The following is a 16,470-nucleotide window of genomic DNA, read 5'->3' as shown; positions in this document are numbered from 1 at the left end:
CGTAGCGATGTATCTATTATTATACACGGTGTAACGCCGTTAAATGTTGCTTCTGGTTCTTGCTCTTGAAGTGGCAGAAAGTTCCATTTCTTCTCCCCCGGGGGTTCAACACAGACCCCCCCTGCATTTTATTTATGATGTCATTTTACTTGTTTTCAAATAAATAAACTGTTTTATTGTGTTTTATTTAATATCAGTGTTTTCATAGTTTGGGGTTAAACGGCCCCTTTTGCCTCCTGCCTCTGTTATAATGTTATATACCCCACTTGTGATGTTTCTCATCCTGCAGGACATAACAGTCTCCCATTCGAAACACACCTTTGCTTGAAATAAATATTTTGTCTTTTTTGTAATAAAAACATAATTTTATATTCTGCCCAAATCAGCCGCCATCAGAGCCGGAGGTTACTTTGGGGGTTTAATTATTGAACGCGCGGAAAGCACTTTGCTGGGGGATTCTCGGCACATCTGAATGTTAGATCACATCAGGGGGGGCGATATCGTCTGCTGCGCTCATCATAGATCCCGGGAGTTCTGTGCCTGACCCTAAACTAAAATTTTGCAGTATTTTTCTTAACTGAGTGGGCGGTAGATAAGTGGAACGGCCTCCCGGCAGAAGTGGTAGAGGGTAATACAGTGAGGGGATTAAACATGCATGGGATAGACATCTGGCTCCTGAATCTAAGATGAGGTCACGGTTTCTGGTCTCCTGCGTGCGATCGTTGCCTGGAGACTCCCCGAAGGCAGTTTTGTTGGCTGAATTTCTATAATTTTTTGGCTCAATGCACCAAAAGCCCCCCCAGCTGCTGCCAACAAAAATGATTATTCTTATTATCGATGCTTTCAATTAACTCACTTAAAACCCTTTTTTTTTTCCTGATTTAAGAAATCTTCAGCCCAGCGATTTATTTTATTTTTATAATTTGCATTCAAAGAAAGGGTTAAATGCTGAATTGTTTCAACGAGGGAAATTAAATGGGTCCATAAACCAATAAACCCCGATTACCGCTCCTTAGGGGAGCAAAAATCCGAAGGCCGGAGCCCCTCCATCCAACCGGCTGCTTCTGACGAATTTATCAGAACGCGTCGGGAGCAAAAACACAAACGTTACACCTCGTTATATTTTTACTCAAAAATCCTTAAATAGAACACTTTAAATGGACCAACATCCTTAAACTTCTATGACGTGTTATACATAGCCGTGCAAAAGTTTGGGGTCACTGAGCTGTAACGTAATCTGCAAAAGGGTTTCTAACCATCAATTTGCCTTTTAAACTTAAACTTGGATCAGCGAACACAACGTGCCATTGGAACACAGGAGTGATGGGAGTGATAAAGGGCCATTGGAACACAGGAGTGATGGGAGTGATAAACGACCATTGGAACAGAGGAGTGATGGGAGTGATAAAGGGTCATTGGAACCCAGGAGTGATGGGAGTGATAAAGGGCCTCTATACGCCTATGAAGAGATTCCGTTAAAAAAGTCAGCCGTTTCCAGCTATAATAGTCATTTAAAACATTAACCCCGTCTGCGCTGGATTTCTGATCCATTTCATGTTATTTTAATGGGGAAAATGTGCTTTTCTTTCAAAAAATTTCTAAGCGACCCCAAACTTTTTAATGGTCGTGTATTTTGTGCTGTGAATATGTATTAAAAGGTTATGTATCTGTATTTCTACAGCTCTATGACTTCGGCCGAGACCTTCTCGTTAACGTTTCACTCGCACATTTGGCCGCCGCGACGTACGGACGGAATGATTTGCCATCGTTATTCTTACAGTAACAGAAACTTTAATTATGAATAATCGCAGAAATATTTCTAGAGCCCTGAAAGAACCCAAATCAGTCAACGATCCTAAACACTAGTTCTGCATTTTGTAAGAATGTTACCGGCAGACATAGAACTTCCGTTATTACGTAATATCTGGGTGCCCCCCAGGCCCAATAGATCAATAGAATTAACCCCCAACGCGTTTTTTGTTAATCGCAATGCAGCGGCTCACGGACCGGTCTGTTTTATCCCGAAAAATAAACCAAGCTCAATATACAGACGGCGGACACCAAGAATACCCGAAAAATCTCTCCCGCGTCTGCGGAGCGTGCCGGTCTGTGAAGGTGAAACCGGTTAACAGCCGCTAGTCGCCACGAAACGCGTCGCCCCGATTATTATCGCTCGGATCCATTAGGGACGCGACGAACGCCGAGATCCTCTCCCGCAGCAGCCGCTGGCGCTCTCTCTCCAGGACGCTTCTGTCTAGCGGGACGTTGCAGCCGGAGACCAGCGCTTGTAAAATCCGCCTGCGCTCGCGCTTGGAGAGGCTGGCGTGGATTTTCACTTTTTTATTGTCATTTCCCGACAAATCGGCTCCTCGGACTTGTGATTTATGAACAACAAAAGGAGCCGATCCGACGCGGGGCTTCGGAGACGCGGTAAACGGGGGCCTCTGAGTCCTCGCGTTAAAGTTAGATTCACCGTACGGCGCGGCGCGAACCGGACCTTTGCCGGGTTTCTCTAGATCGGTCCGGACGGTGCATTTCTCTTCTTGCCAGGCGGAGGTGGTAATTTGGGGCGTCCCGTCCAATTTGGTGGGCTTCTTTTCATGAAGCGTTAATTTACGGGTCGATACGCGGGGTAACCGGCTCTCATCACCTTCCGTTTCCTGATGTTGGCGACCGCCGGACGTCACTTTGTCACCGATCTCCCCGATTAGTGAAGCTGAAGTCTCGGGTTTTGCTCTGGATTGGATCCGGACCCTCGGGTTCTCTTCCGGGTCTGGCTTTGGCGCATGCACAGGAATCGGGGGAGAATATGGTTTATTCCCCATGAATTTGCTTTTTCCTCTTTGTTGCTTTATGATGTCACCTTCGCATAGCTGGCCGTCTGCGTCTCCTTTCCTTCTCCCCCCATTAGGCGTTTTTCCTCCCCTCGGTGCGCACGGAGCCCTTTTGCAGAGGGGATTAATTTCCAGACCCCAGGAACGTTCTGTCCGACCCGCGATGTTCCGCTTACCCGCTGCGTCAGACACAAGAGTCCGCCGGCCGGTCGCAGATCTTTCGCTTCCTGTAACCGACCAGATGTCCGGATCCTTAAAGCTTCCGAGATCCCGGATTTTATGGTTAAATTCCTTTTTTGACGACAAAATCCGGCCCCCTGTATCCAAACGGTCCCCGTGGTCTGAAGGTGGACAGACCCCACCGGCACCGGCCCGCGCCTCCCTGCAATACCCGGAACTGGCACTAATCTCCTTCAAAGTCTCTCGCTCCTCTCGGATGCTTTTATCGATGGCGCTCAGCGAGCGTGCGCGGCTCCTCGCGATGTCTCCTTTCCGCCGCTCGCATTTCAGCGTCTCGTGGCTGTTCTGCAGCTGGGCGTTTGCGCGGCTCCTTCCGAGCGAGAAGACGTTCATGGCGAGAGGAGCTGCTGATTTAAGCCGCTTTGGTCAGTCGGCCGTCACTTCGTCTGCCCTTCGTCCGGCCATCACCGCGGAATCGGGGGTCACGCGGCACCGGAGGGCCCCACCGGGTACAGGCCGGGGTCCCCGCTTGCCGAAGGCTTGGGACGGGACGGCTGCTTCGGCGTCAGGGAAAGACAATGTGGGCTCTTCTGTTGTCGCTCGCAGCCCATAGATACGCCGGCTCTCCATTCACAAACTATTTCTATTATTAAGTCCCAAAAACGGCCTGCGGGCAGAGTGGGTCGACTCCTTCCTCCAGCCAATCGCGAGGAAGACGGCCGAGTGACAGCTAGGTTAACCCTTTCACTGAGTGAGAGCGAGACGGCGAGCGAGTGAAAGACAACAAATCTCCTTCCAAATCAACAAAACTCCCCAAATTTTATTTGAACCAAAATCTTCTCTACCTAAAAAAAACTAACGCAAACCGTCAGCGAAATAACCGTCTCATTCTAACACCTCAGCCGCAAGCGAGCGGCCGAACGCCGACGTCCTTCTGAGACACGCCGTTCAGAGGGGGCACTCGATGCGCACGAGCGGGGGGGAAGAAACTCTGTTTCTATACACATTATCGGGGCTTTTAGGGCTGTAGAACCCTGCGATCCCCTCATACCCAGCAAACATTCTGACCTCCTAGAAAAGAGGGGCATCAGGGGGGTAGAGAGGGGCGTGAGGTGAGGGGCATCAGGGATAAGGGCCAATGGAGTGATTGGCCAAACTAAACAGGGACACTTGGCAGGTATGGTGCTGCATATTATGCCGAATGAGGAAAATCAAAACTAAAAACAGCAAAAGGGAAGAGAATAAACCGGAAGCTCCGAATCATTCACTGCGCCCCCCGATCTGTGACCCCCCGGCCGGCGGCTGCTCTCCGGGTTACATGTATGTGGCCCCCGTGCGCGGTGAGTTGGCCCCCGTGCGCGGTATATGCACCCGGGCGACCCGGCGATTTATCCGCGGCCCATGTGCACCGTAAGCACCGCCCCGATAGTGCCCCGCCCCCTATGTGTGGCCTCTTGCTTTCCCCGCCCCGTATTGGGAGGGGCCCCGGACCCCGTTCTCCGGCCGCTACCTCCGCTGAGTTCGCACTCACCCGTTCGGCATGGCCTCCGTACTGAAGGTAAGCCCCAGGGAATGGGAGCAGCGGACGGGTGAGAGCGGGGATGATGGGAGTCGGAGTGCAGTTCGTGAGTTTCGGAATGATAGGAGGTTCCTTATGCGAGGAAGGGATGAGTGGACACTCACTGAGTACAGGGGGTAGTGGGGTTGGGATACCGGGTGACCCAGGAATTCTGTGAGTGTGCGGTGAGTGTGAGTGCGCTCTGTGCATCCCCGGGGGGTTCCCTGTATCAGAGTCCGGGTTCCCGGTGATTGCAGGTAACAGCGCGGACCCCCCAGCCTCATTATCATTATTATTATTTTATTACCGGACATCCGCCTGCCACATGACTGTAATTCCCATCACTCACAGCCCCCCTCTGAATGCACGCAGAGCACTCAATGAATCCCAGATTTCCTTTTCAATCAAAAGGGTGGTTTTTACTGTGATGGCTGAGAGTGATGGGGGTGGAATGAACCCCCTGCAGCCGTCACCACGGAGGGGCAGTAAGTACCGGTCACGTCACAAGCTTCATACTGCGGTGCGGGGGGGGGGGATACTTTACCAAGTGGCAACAATTCTGATTCAGCGCCTGCGGGCTTCTGGGGCGTCATGTTGCGGGGTCACGGTGTGGTGTTATGGTGGGGTGTCACGGTGTGGTGTTATGGTGTGGTGTCACGGTGGGGTGTTATGGTGGGGTGTTATGGTGTGGTGTCACGGTGTGGTGTTATGGTGGGGTGTTATAGTGGGGTGTCACGTTGCGGGGTCACGGTGGGGTGTCACGGTGGGTTGTCACGGTGTGGTGTTATGGTGGGGTGTTATGGTGGGGTGTTATGGTGGGGTGTCACGGTGTGGTGTTATGGCGCGGTGTCTTGATGTTGTCTCGAGGTGTTATGGTGCAGTGTCACAGTGTCTTGTTGCGGTGTCACGGTGCGTTGTTATGGTGCGTGGTCTTGGTGGGGTGTCACGGTGTGGTGTTATGGTGGGGTGTTATGGTGGGGTGTCACGGTGGGGTGTCACGGTGGGGTGTCACGGTGGGGTGTTATGGTGGGGTGTCACGGGGGGTGTTATGGTGCGATGTCATGGTCGGGTGTTATGGTGGGGTGTTATAGTGGGGTGTCACGTTGCGGGGTCATGGTGGGGCGTCACGTTGCGGGGTCACGGTGGGGTGTCACGGTGTGGTGTCACGGTGGGGTGTCACTGTGTGGTGTTATGGTGGGGTGTTATGGTGGGGTGTTATGGTGTGGTGTTATGGTGTGGTGTTATAGTGGGGTGTCACGTTGCGGGGTCACGGTGGGGTGTCACGGTGTGGTGTTATGGTGGGGTGTCACGGTGTGGTGTTATGGTGGGGTGTTATGGTGGGGTGTTATGGTGGGTTGTCACGGTGGGGTGTTATGGTGGGGTGTTATGGTGGGGTGTCACGGTGTGGTGTCACGGTGGGGTGTTATGGTGGGGTGTCACGGTGTGGTGTTATGGTGGGGTGTTATGGTGGGGTGTTATGGTGGGGTGTCACGGTGTGGTGTTATGGTGGGGTGTTATGGTGTGGTGTTATGGTGGGTTGTCACGGTGTGGTGTTATGGTGTGGTGTCACGGTGGGGTGTTATGGTGGGGTGTCACGGTGGGGTGTTATGGTGGGGTGTTATGGTGGGGTGTCACGGTGTGGTGTTATGGTGGGGTGTTATGGTGGGGTGTCACGGTGTGGTGTTATGGTGGGGTGTCACGGTGTGGTGTTATGGTGGGGTGTCACGGTGGGGTGTTATGGCGCGGTGTCTTGATGTTGTCTCGAGGTGTTATGGTGCAGTGTCACAGTGTCTTGTTGCGGTGTCACGGTGCGTTGTTATGGTGGGGTGTCACGGTGTGGTGTTATGGTGGGGTGTCACGGTGTGGTGTTATGGTGGGGTGTTATGGTGGGGTGTCACGGTGTGGTGTTATGGTGGGGTGTTATGGTGGGGTGTCACGGTGTGGTGTTATGGTGGGGTGTTATGGTGGGGTGTCACGGTGTGGTGTTATGGTGGGGTGTCACGGTGTGGTGTTATGGTGGGGTGTCACGGTGTGGTGTTATGGTGGGGTGTTATGGTGGGGTGTCACGGTGTGGTGTTATGGCGCGGTGTCTTGATGTTGTCTCGAGGTGTTATGGTGCAGTGTCACAGTGTCTTGTTGCGGTGTCACGGTGCGTTGTTATGGTGCGTGGTCTTGGTGGGGTGTCACGGTGTGGTGTTATGGTGGGGTGTTATGGTGTGGTGTTATGGTGGGGTGTCACGGTGTGGTGTTATGGTGGGTTGTCACGGTGTGGTGTTATGGTGGGGTGTTATGGTGGGTTGTCACGGTGTGGTGTTATGGTGGGGTGTTATGGTGGGGTGTTATGGTGGGGTGTTATGGTGGGGTGTCACGGTGTGGTGTTATGGTGGGGTGTTATGGTGGGGTGTTATGGTGGGGTGTTATGGTGTGGTGTTATGGTGGGGTGTCACGGTGTGGTGTTATGGTGGGGTGTCACGGTGTGGTGTTATGGCGCGGTGTCTTGATGTTGTCTCGAGGTGTTATGGTGCAGTGTCACAGTGTCTTGTTGTGGTGTCACGGTGCGTTGTTATGGTGCGTGGTCTTGGTGGGGCGTCACGGTGCGGTGTCACGTTGTGGGGTCACTTTGTGGTGCCGGTGTGAGGCTCCGGTGGTTTTGTGAATCTCATATTTTGTTTCTGGAGCCCCGGAGCCCGCTGGGCGACCAACACAAAATAATAAAAAGAGAAATAATATCAGGAGCCCCCCGGGGGCCGCAGACGCCAGGCGGTGCCGGGGAGCGGAGTCCGACGTGTCAGCTATTCACACAGAAACCTGGGGCAGGAAGTGAGGTGATGCCCGCTCACTGCCCGCTCGATGCCCACTCACTGCCCGCTCGATGCCCACTCACTGCCCGCTCGATGCCCACTCACTGCCCGCTCGATGCCCACTCACTGCCCGCTCGATGCCCACTCACTGCCCGCTCGATGCCCACTCACTGCCCGCTCGATGCCCGCTCGATGCCCGCTCACTGCCCGCGCGATGTGACATTAAACAAAGAATTGGGTTTCTCAGCTGGGATCGTATTTACGTTTCCATAATTTTTCACGGTCAGATTTTCAGACCCCCCCGACCCCCCCCCCCCCGAGCAGAAACCTTTTCATTGAGAATATCGAGAATTCATCATTAGGTCTCACCGTCCCTTTAACACCCAGACTATTTGCATTTTATTCTCTGAGGAGTAGTAATAACAGTGAGAGGGACACCTGGAGGGCTGGCAATTCAACACGCAACACATGGTAATACAGTGAGGGCATTAAACATGCGCGGGATAGACATACGGCTCCTGAATCTAAGACGAGACCGACGACTGATTAAGGTTTGAGTCTTTACAGCAGGAGAAACGGGGGACTAGACGGGGGCCGGATGGGGGCCGATCTGCCGGCGGATTCTGGGTTCATTTCTTTTCCTGCGTTTGGTTGGTAAGAAATATCTTCTCTCTGTAAGAACAGGACATGGCGAGGAAACGCGTGCAGAGCATTCCTGGAGGCAGGAAGCGGGGATGTCGGGGCCGGCGGCTGGGTCTGGGAGTTGATGGCTGGCGGCTGGGGGCCTGAGGCTGGGCTGAGGTGGGGGTCCGTGGCCCGGGGTCGGCTCCGACATCTGCTTCGCAGACCAGAATCTGGTTTCAATCGCGTTTCCACCTTTTATTCTAAAGCAGAATGTGGATTAATGTACTCTAAATCCACGTCTTGGGAGATAGCGGGAGGGGGGGCGGGGGGCAAATGCATGGGGAGGGGGGCACTTCTGCAGAATCCACCCCATACATTTAAAGGGGCCACACAGCTGTTATATGCATGAAGTGAGTTTAATGGCTGGCGTGTGCCTTTAAAGGGGCGTTTTATTATTATTTATTATTTGTTGTTTTTATTATTATTATTTTTTTTATTAATATTATTATTATTTATTTTTATTAATATTATTACACGTACCTTTAGGAGATAACATCATGCCGGTGGCCTTAAAGGGAACACTTTAATGTATATGACAGAAAGATTCGACGAGGCCGGCGGCTCGGTTCCGGTTCCAGTGTGGGGGAAACGGGGTTATTATTTGGACCAGCACAGGTGCCCTGGCCAAGGGTCATAGGTGTTGGAATTTGTCACTTGTGCTGACAGCAAAAATCCAAACTTCCTATTCCGTGTTGTAAAAAAAAAAAATTAACTCTTTATGTATTGGGTTATTTATCTTGCTGGGCTGTGGGGCATCTGGGTTGCCGGTTATTAAATCCCCGAAGAATACGTAGAATAGAGAGGGGGGAGAGCTCCTGCCTGAACGGATGGCTGTAATCACTTTGTCTCCTTCAGTCTTTGCGCGCGTTCTGCGGCCACGTAACTGCCTGCAGAGTATTCCACAAAATCAACACGGGTTTGTACAAAAGATTATTTCAAAGGAGGAGAACCATTAAAATAAGAGACCAGAATCTAACACTAGAGGGTCAGAGACTGAGATGGAACGGAAGGGAGTTTTACTTTACTGAGAGGGTGGTGGATAAGTGGAACAGCCTCCCAGCAGAGGTGGTAGAGGGTAATACACTGAGGGTATTAAACATGCGCGGGATAGACATACGGCTCCTGAATCTAAGACGAGACCAACGACTGATTAAGGTTTGATTCTTTACAGCAGGAGAAACGGGCAACTAGACGGGGGCCGGATGGGGGCCGAACTGCCGGCAGGTTCTGGGTCTCTATATAAAAGCCGCTCTCTCCATAGACCCCGAGGTTGAATCCCCCGCAATGATCTCCCGTTCCCGGCTCGGGGTAAAATCGTCGTTCTCTCCCTTTGATCTCCTTTCCTGCGGTTCCCATAATGGCTTCAAAGTTACTTTTTTTTTTCTCACTTCTTTTTTTCACTTACAGAAAACATCAAAGTCCCCCCCCCCCCCCCCCCCGCGTTCCATCCCCCATCCAGCTGCCAGAAAGCGAAAAACACCTAACATTTTTATAAATAAAGTCAACTTTTAGGAAAGGAGAATTTGACGGGATTGTATTTTTGCCTCAGCCATTGTACAGCCGTCTTATGATGTTACGTTTTAGGTTAATTAATCCAGCCAATCAGAGAGCGGATTTACCGCCATACTGATGGGGAGAGAAAGTGGGAGGAGCCAGCGACATTTTTGAATACTTGACAATGACATCGTAATATGTTTTTGGCGTCATTATTCACACAAACAACATAAAAATCTAGCATTTTCATATTAGTGTTATTGGGAAAAAAAATCTCCTGGTCTCCTGCACAGCTTGTTACAAAGTTACACTAAAGCCTCCGCACCCCCCCCATAGAATATTAATTACAATCATAAATAAACATGGAATGTGATAATATAGTCAGTGCATTAAATATTTGGCCACATTTTATGTGATATCTGGGTGGTCTGGAAAGCTTGCAATCTAATATTTCTCTTGCATTACATTATCTCCTTTGCCGTATTTTTAACCCCTCAGTTTGGGGAAACCGCTCTCTGTTATTTGTTTCGTTGCCTGTAGGGGGCAGCAGCGGATCGCTTTACAAGCAAGAAGGTAACATTTCTCCCGAATATTTCGCTCTTCACTTAACTCTTCAAAGGCCAAAAAAAAAAAAATACAATAAAACGCAACAATCACGCAAAGTTTTTGGCCGGCTGAATATTTGTAAATCGGCGTAGAATTCGTGACATAAAAAGGGGGATAATAAATATTTCTACGCCTGCCGGCCGAGCCGTCGTTGCCTGACGCATCTGGTCTTCTAGTTCTAGTTTTGTCAGACCCTTTGAATGTAGGGACTTTGAGCTGTGCTGCGGGAGTTGTCGGCGCTATAGAACTAAAAGACCCGGACGAGTCCTCGTGAACGAGGCTTTTTTTGTACATTTCCTCAAACCGCCTGCAGGTGGCGCCGCCGGGCTTTCTCTGTTCGTAGATCCGTTTCACCTTTACAGACAGAGTTCCGTTAAGGTTCTCGCTCTGCGGAGCGTAAAAGATCGTTATAACGGGAGTCCGGATGATGGCAGCAGCGCCCTGAAGAGAGAGGTTATCAGCTCTCCCTCTCTCTAACCCTCAGGTACATGGATAGGGGGGAGAGGGAGGAGGGCAGATAGTGGTAGTAGTGATACCCCTGGGGGGTCCCAGAGATCTAATCCTACTCCTTCCTGTGTTCTAGAGATCTATCTGCAAGCATTAAAGGTTCCGTATCGTGGGACGCGGCAGCCGTAAGAGCAGCGAAGATCCGGAATTCACCGAGTGTTCTTTCAGGGGCAGAACTCGCCTGGAAGGGTTCCGGATGCCGGTTAATTCAGAATTATCGTATAGAATCACAATTCATGGATTTTGAAGTTAATATAAATGCAGAGTCGGTCCGCAGAGGGATGCGGTAGCCGTCCGGGGGTAAAGGAACCGGGATGTGGGAATTTAACGGGTTTTTAAATGAAAATCCGGGGGTCGTAACTCGTAAGGAAGCTCAGGGGCAACTAGTTCTGGGCCACGATTTTGTGGATTTTTGGAAATCCTCTATTTTAGACTTTTTTAAATCTCTTTGGGGGTAAAAATTCTCCACATCCAGTAAAATCCTGGCATTCCAGTGAAATACGACTCACATGACACTCAGCCAGCCTGCGCCTTGGCAGCTGCAGCGTTGAAGCCACAAGGTCCGCTCTGGCTGAGTTTGATGGGAGTCCAGCTGGTTACGGGAAGAGCTGATGATACGTTCCAGATATTTATTGGAATCGTCGGTGGAATTGGAAACCCTTCTGGCAGCAGCGTGGAGACGTCGGATAACCCAGATCCCCCCCCACCCACCCCCCGCGGCACCCCGTTTTTAGATTAGACTTTCAGTTTATTTCCGAAAAATTGGCTTTTATGCTAAATCTACGTGAGAGAAGGTGAGATGCGGCCGCAGCGACACCGCCGGCGTCTTCTGCACGCGGTGACAGCGAAGCCCCCACTCTCCCTTCATCAAACGCGCCAAATTCACTTAAGCCCCCCCCAAAAAAGTATTCCGATTTGCTTTTTATCTCCTGGACATGGAAGGAAATCGCTTGGGAAATCGCACTCTGCGATATAAATCTGACGTCACTTCCTTTGTCATATGATGTCATAAATGCTTCATTATTTATCATTTCGGAGGCTTTGGTCATTGTCTAAAACTCCCGCTCCCCGTTCTTGTATCCGGGAATCCTCCGCTTCGGGGTTCTAGAGGAGAAAATATTTGGTAAAACGCAGCCTAGAACGTCCCCAATGAATTCTATGGTCTGGAAGCCGATCTAGAACATGCGCATTATGGAGAGTTCTATAGGAGAATTCTGAGGCCAGCCTAGAACACGGAGAGCCTAAAATGATCATCGATGTATACGCTGTAATGTTTGTATCGCGGGCGCTGTGTGAGGTCACCGATAACGCGCTGATTTCATGTTTTTATTGCGAATACTAAACGCTTGTACGTCTCGAGAGACAAGCCGCTCCTGTCACAAATATCCTGCGACGAGGAGACCGCTGTGCGCTGGGAGGATTGCCGTGCGTCGGGGAGACCACTGTGTATCGCGGAGACTGTTGTGCATTGCAGAGATCGCTGAGTGTTGGGGAGACCGCTGTGCTCTGCCCCTGTGTTTTGAAGCCGTATTATTTTTCGATATTTCTGCTAATTACTGGATTTATCGTTTTTTATCGTGTTTTTTATGTGTGTTTTTAGAGTGTGGCGTCTGCCGTTCCCCAGGATGTTAGTGAAGTGCGTGAGATGGAGGAGTTGTTGTGGAGTGCGGGGTTGTTGGTGTGGAGTGCCCTCTTGCTGGTTTGGAGTGCCCTCTTGCTCGTGTGGCGCGCCGGCCTCCTGCTGTACACCGCGGGACTCCTCCTGTGGACGGCGGGGATGTTGGCATGGAGCGCCGGGGTCCTCTTATGGACGGCTGGACTGCTGATCTGGCGCATGGCGCTGCTGCTGTGGCGGGTCGGATTGCTGATAAGCGGCGCCGCGCTGTTGCTGTGGAGGACGGCGTTGCTGTTTTGGCGCGCGGGGTACATGGCCTGGCGCCTCGGAGTCTTGGTGTGGAAGTTCGGATTGTTTTTGTGGCGGGCCGGCTTATTTCTTTGGAGAACGGGATGCTTCGTATAAAGAGGGTCCTTACGTCAGTCATAATCGTGTTAATAATGCCCCCTGCTGGCGGGGTCTCACTCACTGAGAAATCTCCCTTAGAACGTAGTGGATGCACGTGCAGCTCTCCGGCTGGGTTGGTAGGAGCCAATACAGAAATTCAAGAAACTCCAGGACTGAAGTTTTGCTGCCCGTAGGATGTAAATCTATACATCACCCGGGGTAGACGGAGGAGCCGTGTCTGGAAGGCTGGGGGTAAATGTGTAAAGACTGGGCCATTCCAGAAGGGATTTTTAAATTGCAATTCCGCATATATCCTCCAGGGGGCAGCAAGAGGAGGCAGCATTTACACCCTTTGTGGAACCTTCTTGTGCTCACTTCAAGGAGTTTGTGTGCTGGCATCGAGACTCTGCACGGCTATACCGTGGGGCATCTGGCTGGGCTCGGCCCCCTCGGCTGGTCAGTAGCCGCCCCCCCCCCCCCTATTTTGTATCGGAGAGAGATTTTATTTATTGTGACTCCGTGCGAAGGGAGCGATCGACTCGATGGGGACGATGCTTCTCTTTCCTTCTTTAATTATTGAATTAACGCGGAAAGAAGCCAAGAATAATGCGCCGGACCCTCCATCACCGGGACCCCTGGAGAGGCCTGACTGCCAGCCCCCATCCCCCCCCCACCGTCTACGGGCCCTGACTTCGTAAAGACTTCTGTAACCCCCCCCCCGCAGTATTAGTCAGATCCGTGACAAATGCAGAGATATATATAATTTATTTTATTCGTGTGAAAGGATTGCTGCGTTTTGGTTTATTTCACATTGAAAATGGTATTAAAAGAATAAATAACACGGTATAGCGATGGAGGCCGTGTACTGGGAAACTCTGTATATGTATTTCTCCTTTTACATGTTAGAGTGGTAGATAGGTGGAACAGCCTCCCAGCAGATGTGGTAGAGGGTAATACAGTGAGGGTATTAAACATGCATGGGATAGACATACGGCTCCTGAATCTAAGACGAGACCGACGACTGATTAAGGTTTGAGTCGTTACAGCAGGAGAAACGGGCGACTAGACGGGGGCCGGATGGGGGCCGATCTGCCGGCGGATTCTGGGTTTCTATGTAAATGGCTGATACGTTATCCAACTCCCATCACTCTGTTCCCGTCGGTTATAGACGCAGCGCTGTGTATATCGCGTCGCTGTCGATATCCCGGTCCGGATGTTGATTGGCAGCTGGTGGTTGTCGGGAAGAGACTGTGGAGCTGCTGGTGCCGCCGGCTGCCTTCATTCGCTCTCATCGTCTGTTCTCCTAATCTTATAGCAAATGCGAATGCTAGTGATGTCATCAGACTCTGCGAGGGTCCCGCGCGTGCGGAGGAGGTTGAGTGGGTCTCTGGTGAGTGAGTAACGGGTCTGAAATTATCTCTCGAGTAGAATGGCAGCCGGTCACAGATCCCCGGCCTCCCCGCACCGGAAAAGGTCACCGGCAGATTGGAATAAAATTTATCGCTGCGGATGTAAAAATGAGAGCTAAGTTTGAGTTGGCGGAGAGCGAAGCGCGGGGTTAATAAACGCTTTACGTCAATCAATAAATCAAACGTTAACAAAACTGAATTATTCAGAATCCTAAACAAACGTTACGAAGGAGAATAAATGATCCGGAATCTAAACCCCCCCGCGCTGTATACAGTAATATAACCCCCAGCACTGTATACAGTAATATAACCCCCTGCGCTGTATACAGTAATATAACCCCCAGCACTGTATACAGTAATATAACCCCCAGCACTGTATACAGTAATATAACCCCCAGCGCTGTATACAGTAATATAACCCCCCAGCGCTGTATACAGTAATATAACCCCCCAGCACTGTATACAGTAATATAACCCCCCAGCGCTGTATACAGTAATATAACCCCCCAGCGCTGTATACTGTAATATAACCCCCAGCGCTGTATACAGTAATATAACCCCCAGCACTGTATACAGTAATATAACCCCCAGCACTGTATACAGTAATATAACCCCAGCGCTGTATACAGTAATATAACCCCCAGCGCTGTATACAGTAATATACCCCCCCCGCGCTGTATACAGTAATATAACCCCCCCCGCGCTGTATACAGTAATATACCCCCGCGCTGTATACAGTAGTATAACCCCCCCCGCGCTGTATACAGTAATATAACCCCCAGCGCTGTATACAGTAATATAACTCCCAGCGCTGTATACAGTAATATAACCCCCAGCACTGTATACAGTAATATAACTCCCAGCGCTGTATACAGTAATATAACCCCCCGCGCTGTATACAGTAATATAACCCCCCCCGCGCTGTATACAGTAATATAACCCCCCAGCACTGTATACAGTAATATAACCCCCCAGCGCTGTATACAGTAATATAACCCCCAGCGCTGTATACAGTAATATAACCCCCCAGCGCTGTATACAGTAATATACCCCTCAGCGCTGTATACAGTAATATATCCCCCCCCGCGCTGTATACAGTAATATAACCCCCAGCACTGTATACAGTAATATAACCCCCAGCGCTGTATACAGTAATATAACCCCCCAGCGCTGTATACAGTAATATAACCCCCCATCGCTGTATACAGTAATATAACCCCCAGCGCTGTATACAGTAATATAACCCCCAGCGCTGTATACAGTAATATAACCCCCAGCGCTGTATACAGTAATATAACCCCCAGCGCTGTATACAGTAATATAACCCCCAGCACTGTATACAGTAATATAACCCCCAGCGCTGTATACAGTAATATAACCCCCAGCACTGTATACAGTAATATAACCCTCAGCGCTGTATACAGTAATATAACCCCCCAGCGCTGTATACAGTAATATAACCCCCAGCGCTGTATACAGTAATATAACCCCCCAGCGCTGTATACAGTAATGTAACCCCCCAGCGCTGTATACAGTAATATAACCCCCAGCGCTGTATACAGTAATATAACCCTCAGCGCTGTATACAGTAATATAACCCCCCCAGCGCTGTATACAGTAATATAACCCCCGAGCGCTGTATACAGTAATATAACCCCCCAGCGCTGTATACAGTAATATAACCCTCAGCACTGTATACAGTAATATAACCCCAGCGCTGTATACAGTAATAACCCCCAGCGCTGTATACAGTAATATAACCCCCAGCACGGTATACAGTAATATAACCCCTTCACTGTATACAGTAATATTCCATTTTAGGCTGAATTTCACCATGACTGGATCCTTTCTGAGTTCCTTCTAAAAGAAGCCAAGCACCAAAGAATGAAAGATCCAGTCCTGGTAAAAGTAACTGGCTGTGAATCCGTCTTTAGCTCATAAACGGCGTTTAGAATATAATTCCCTTTTATTCCTTTCCGTCTCCCAAACGTGGAAAAAGCCACAAAGAGCAAAAAAACCGGCTCATTGATTTATCTTGTATGAGAAACATTAATAATTGGCCGGGGCGCGTGCGGCTAACGGAGTCTTATTCCCTGCGTATCACACGGGTTCACTCCGGGGGAACACGCGTGACGCATTAAAGCCTTGACACGTATGATGAGTAATTTCTGAAAACGTTGGCTGAGGAGCCGCGTCGTTCCTTTTGGGCTGAAATCGGGAGCTTTGTGTAAAGAAACCGAATCACGACGTTCTCTCAGCGCTGCCTCTTACTGCGTTATAAATGAATCTGTTGCACCGAGCGGCGGGGAGACGGATCCACCTCGCATTGTGCATTTATTTCACGCAGGAGAACCGCAGCGCTATTATAATGGCGGAAAACTAGATTAACCCTCTA

The sequence above is a fragment of the Sceloporus occidentalis genome, unplaced genomic scaffold (assembly GCF_023333645.1).
Source record: "Sceloporus occidentalis isolate IW3139 unplaced genomic scaffold, rSceOcc1.0.p SCAF_190, whole genome shotgun sequence".
Classification (NCBI taxonomy): Eukaryota; Metazoa; Chordata; class Lepidosauria; order Squamata; family Phrynosomatidae; genus Sceloporus; species Sceloporus occidentalis.
This window is presented reverse-complemented; position numbering follows the sequence as displayed.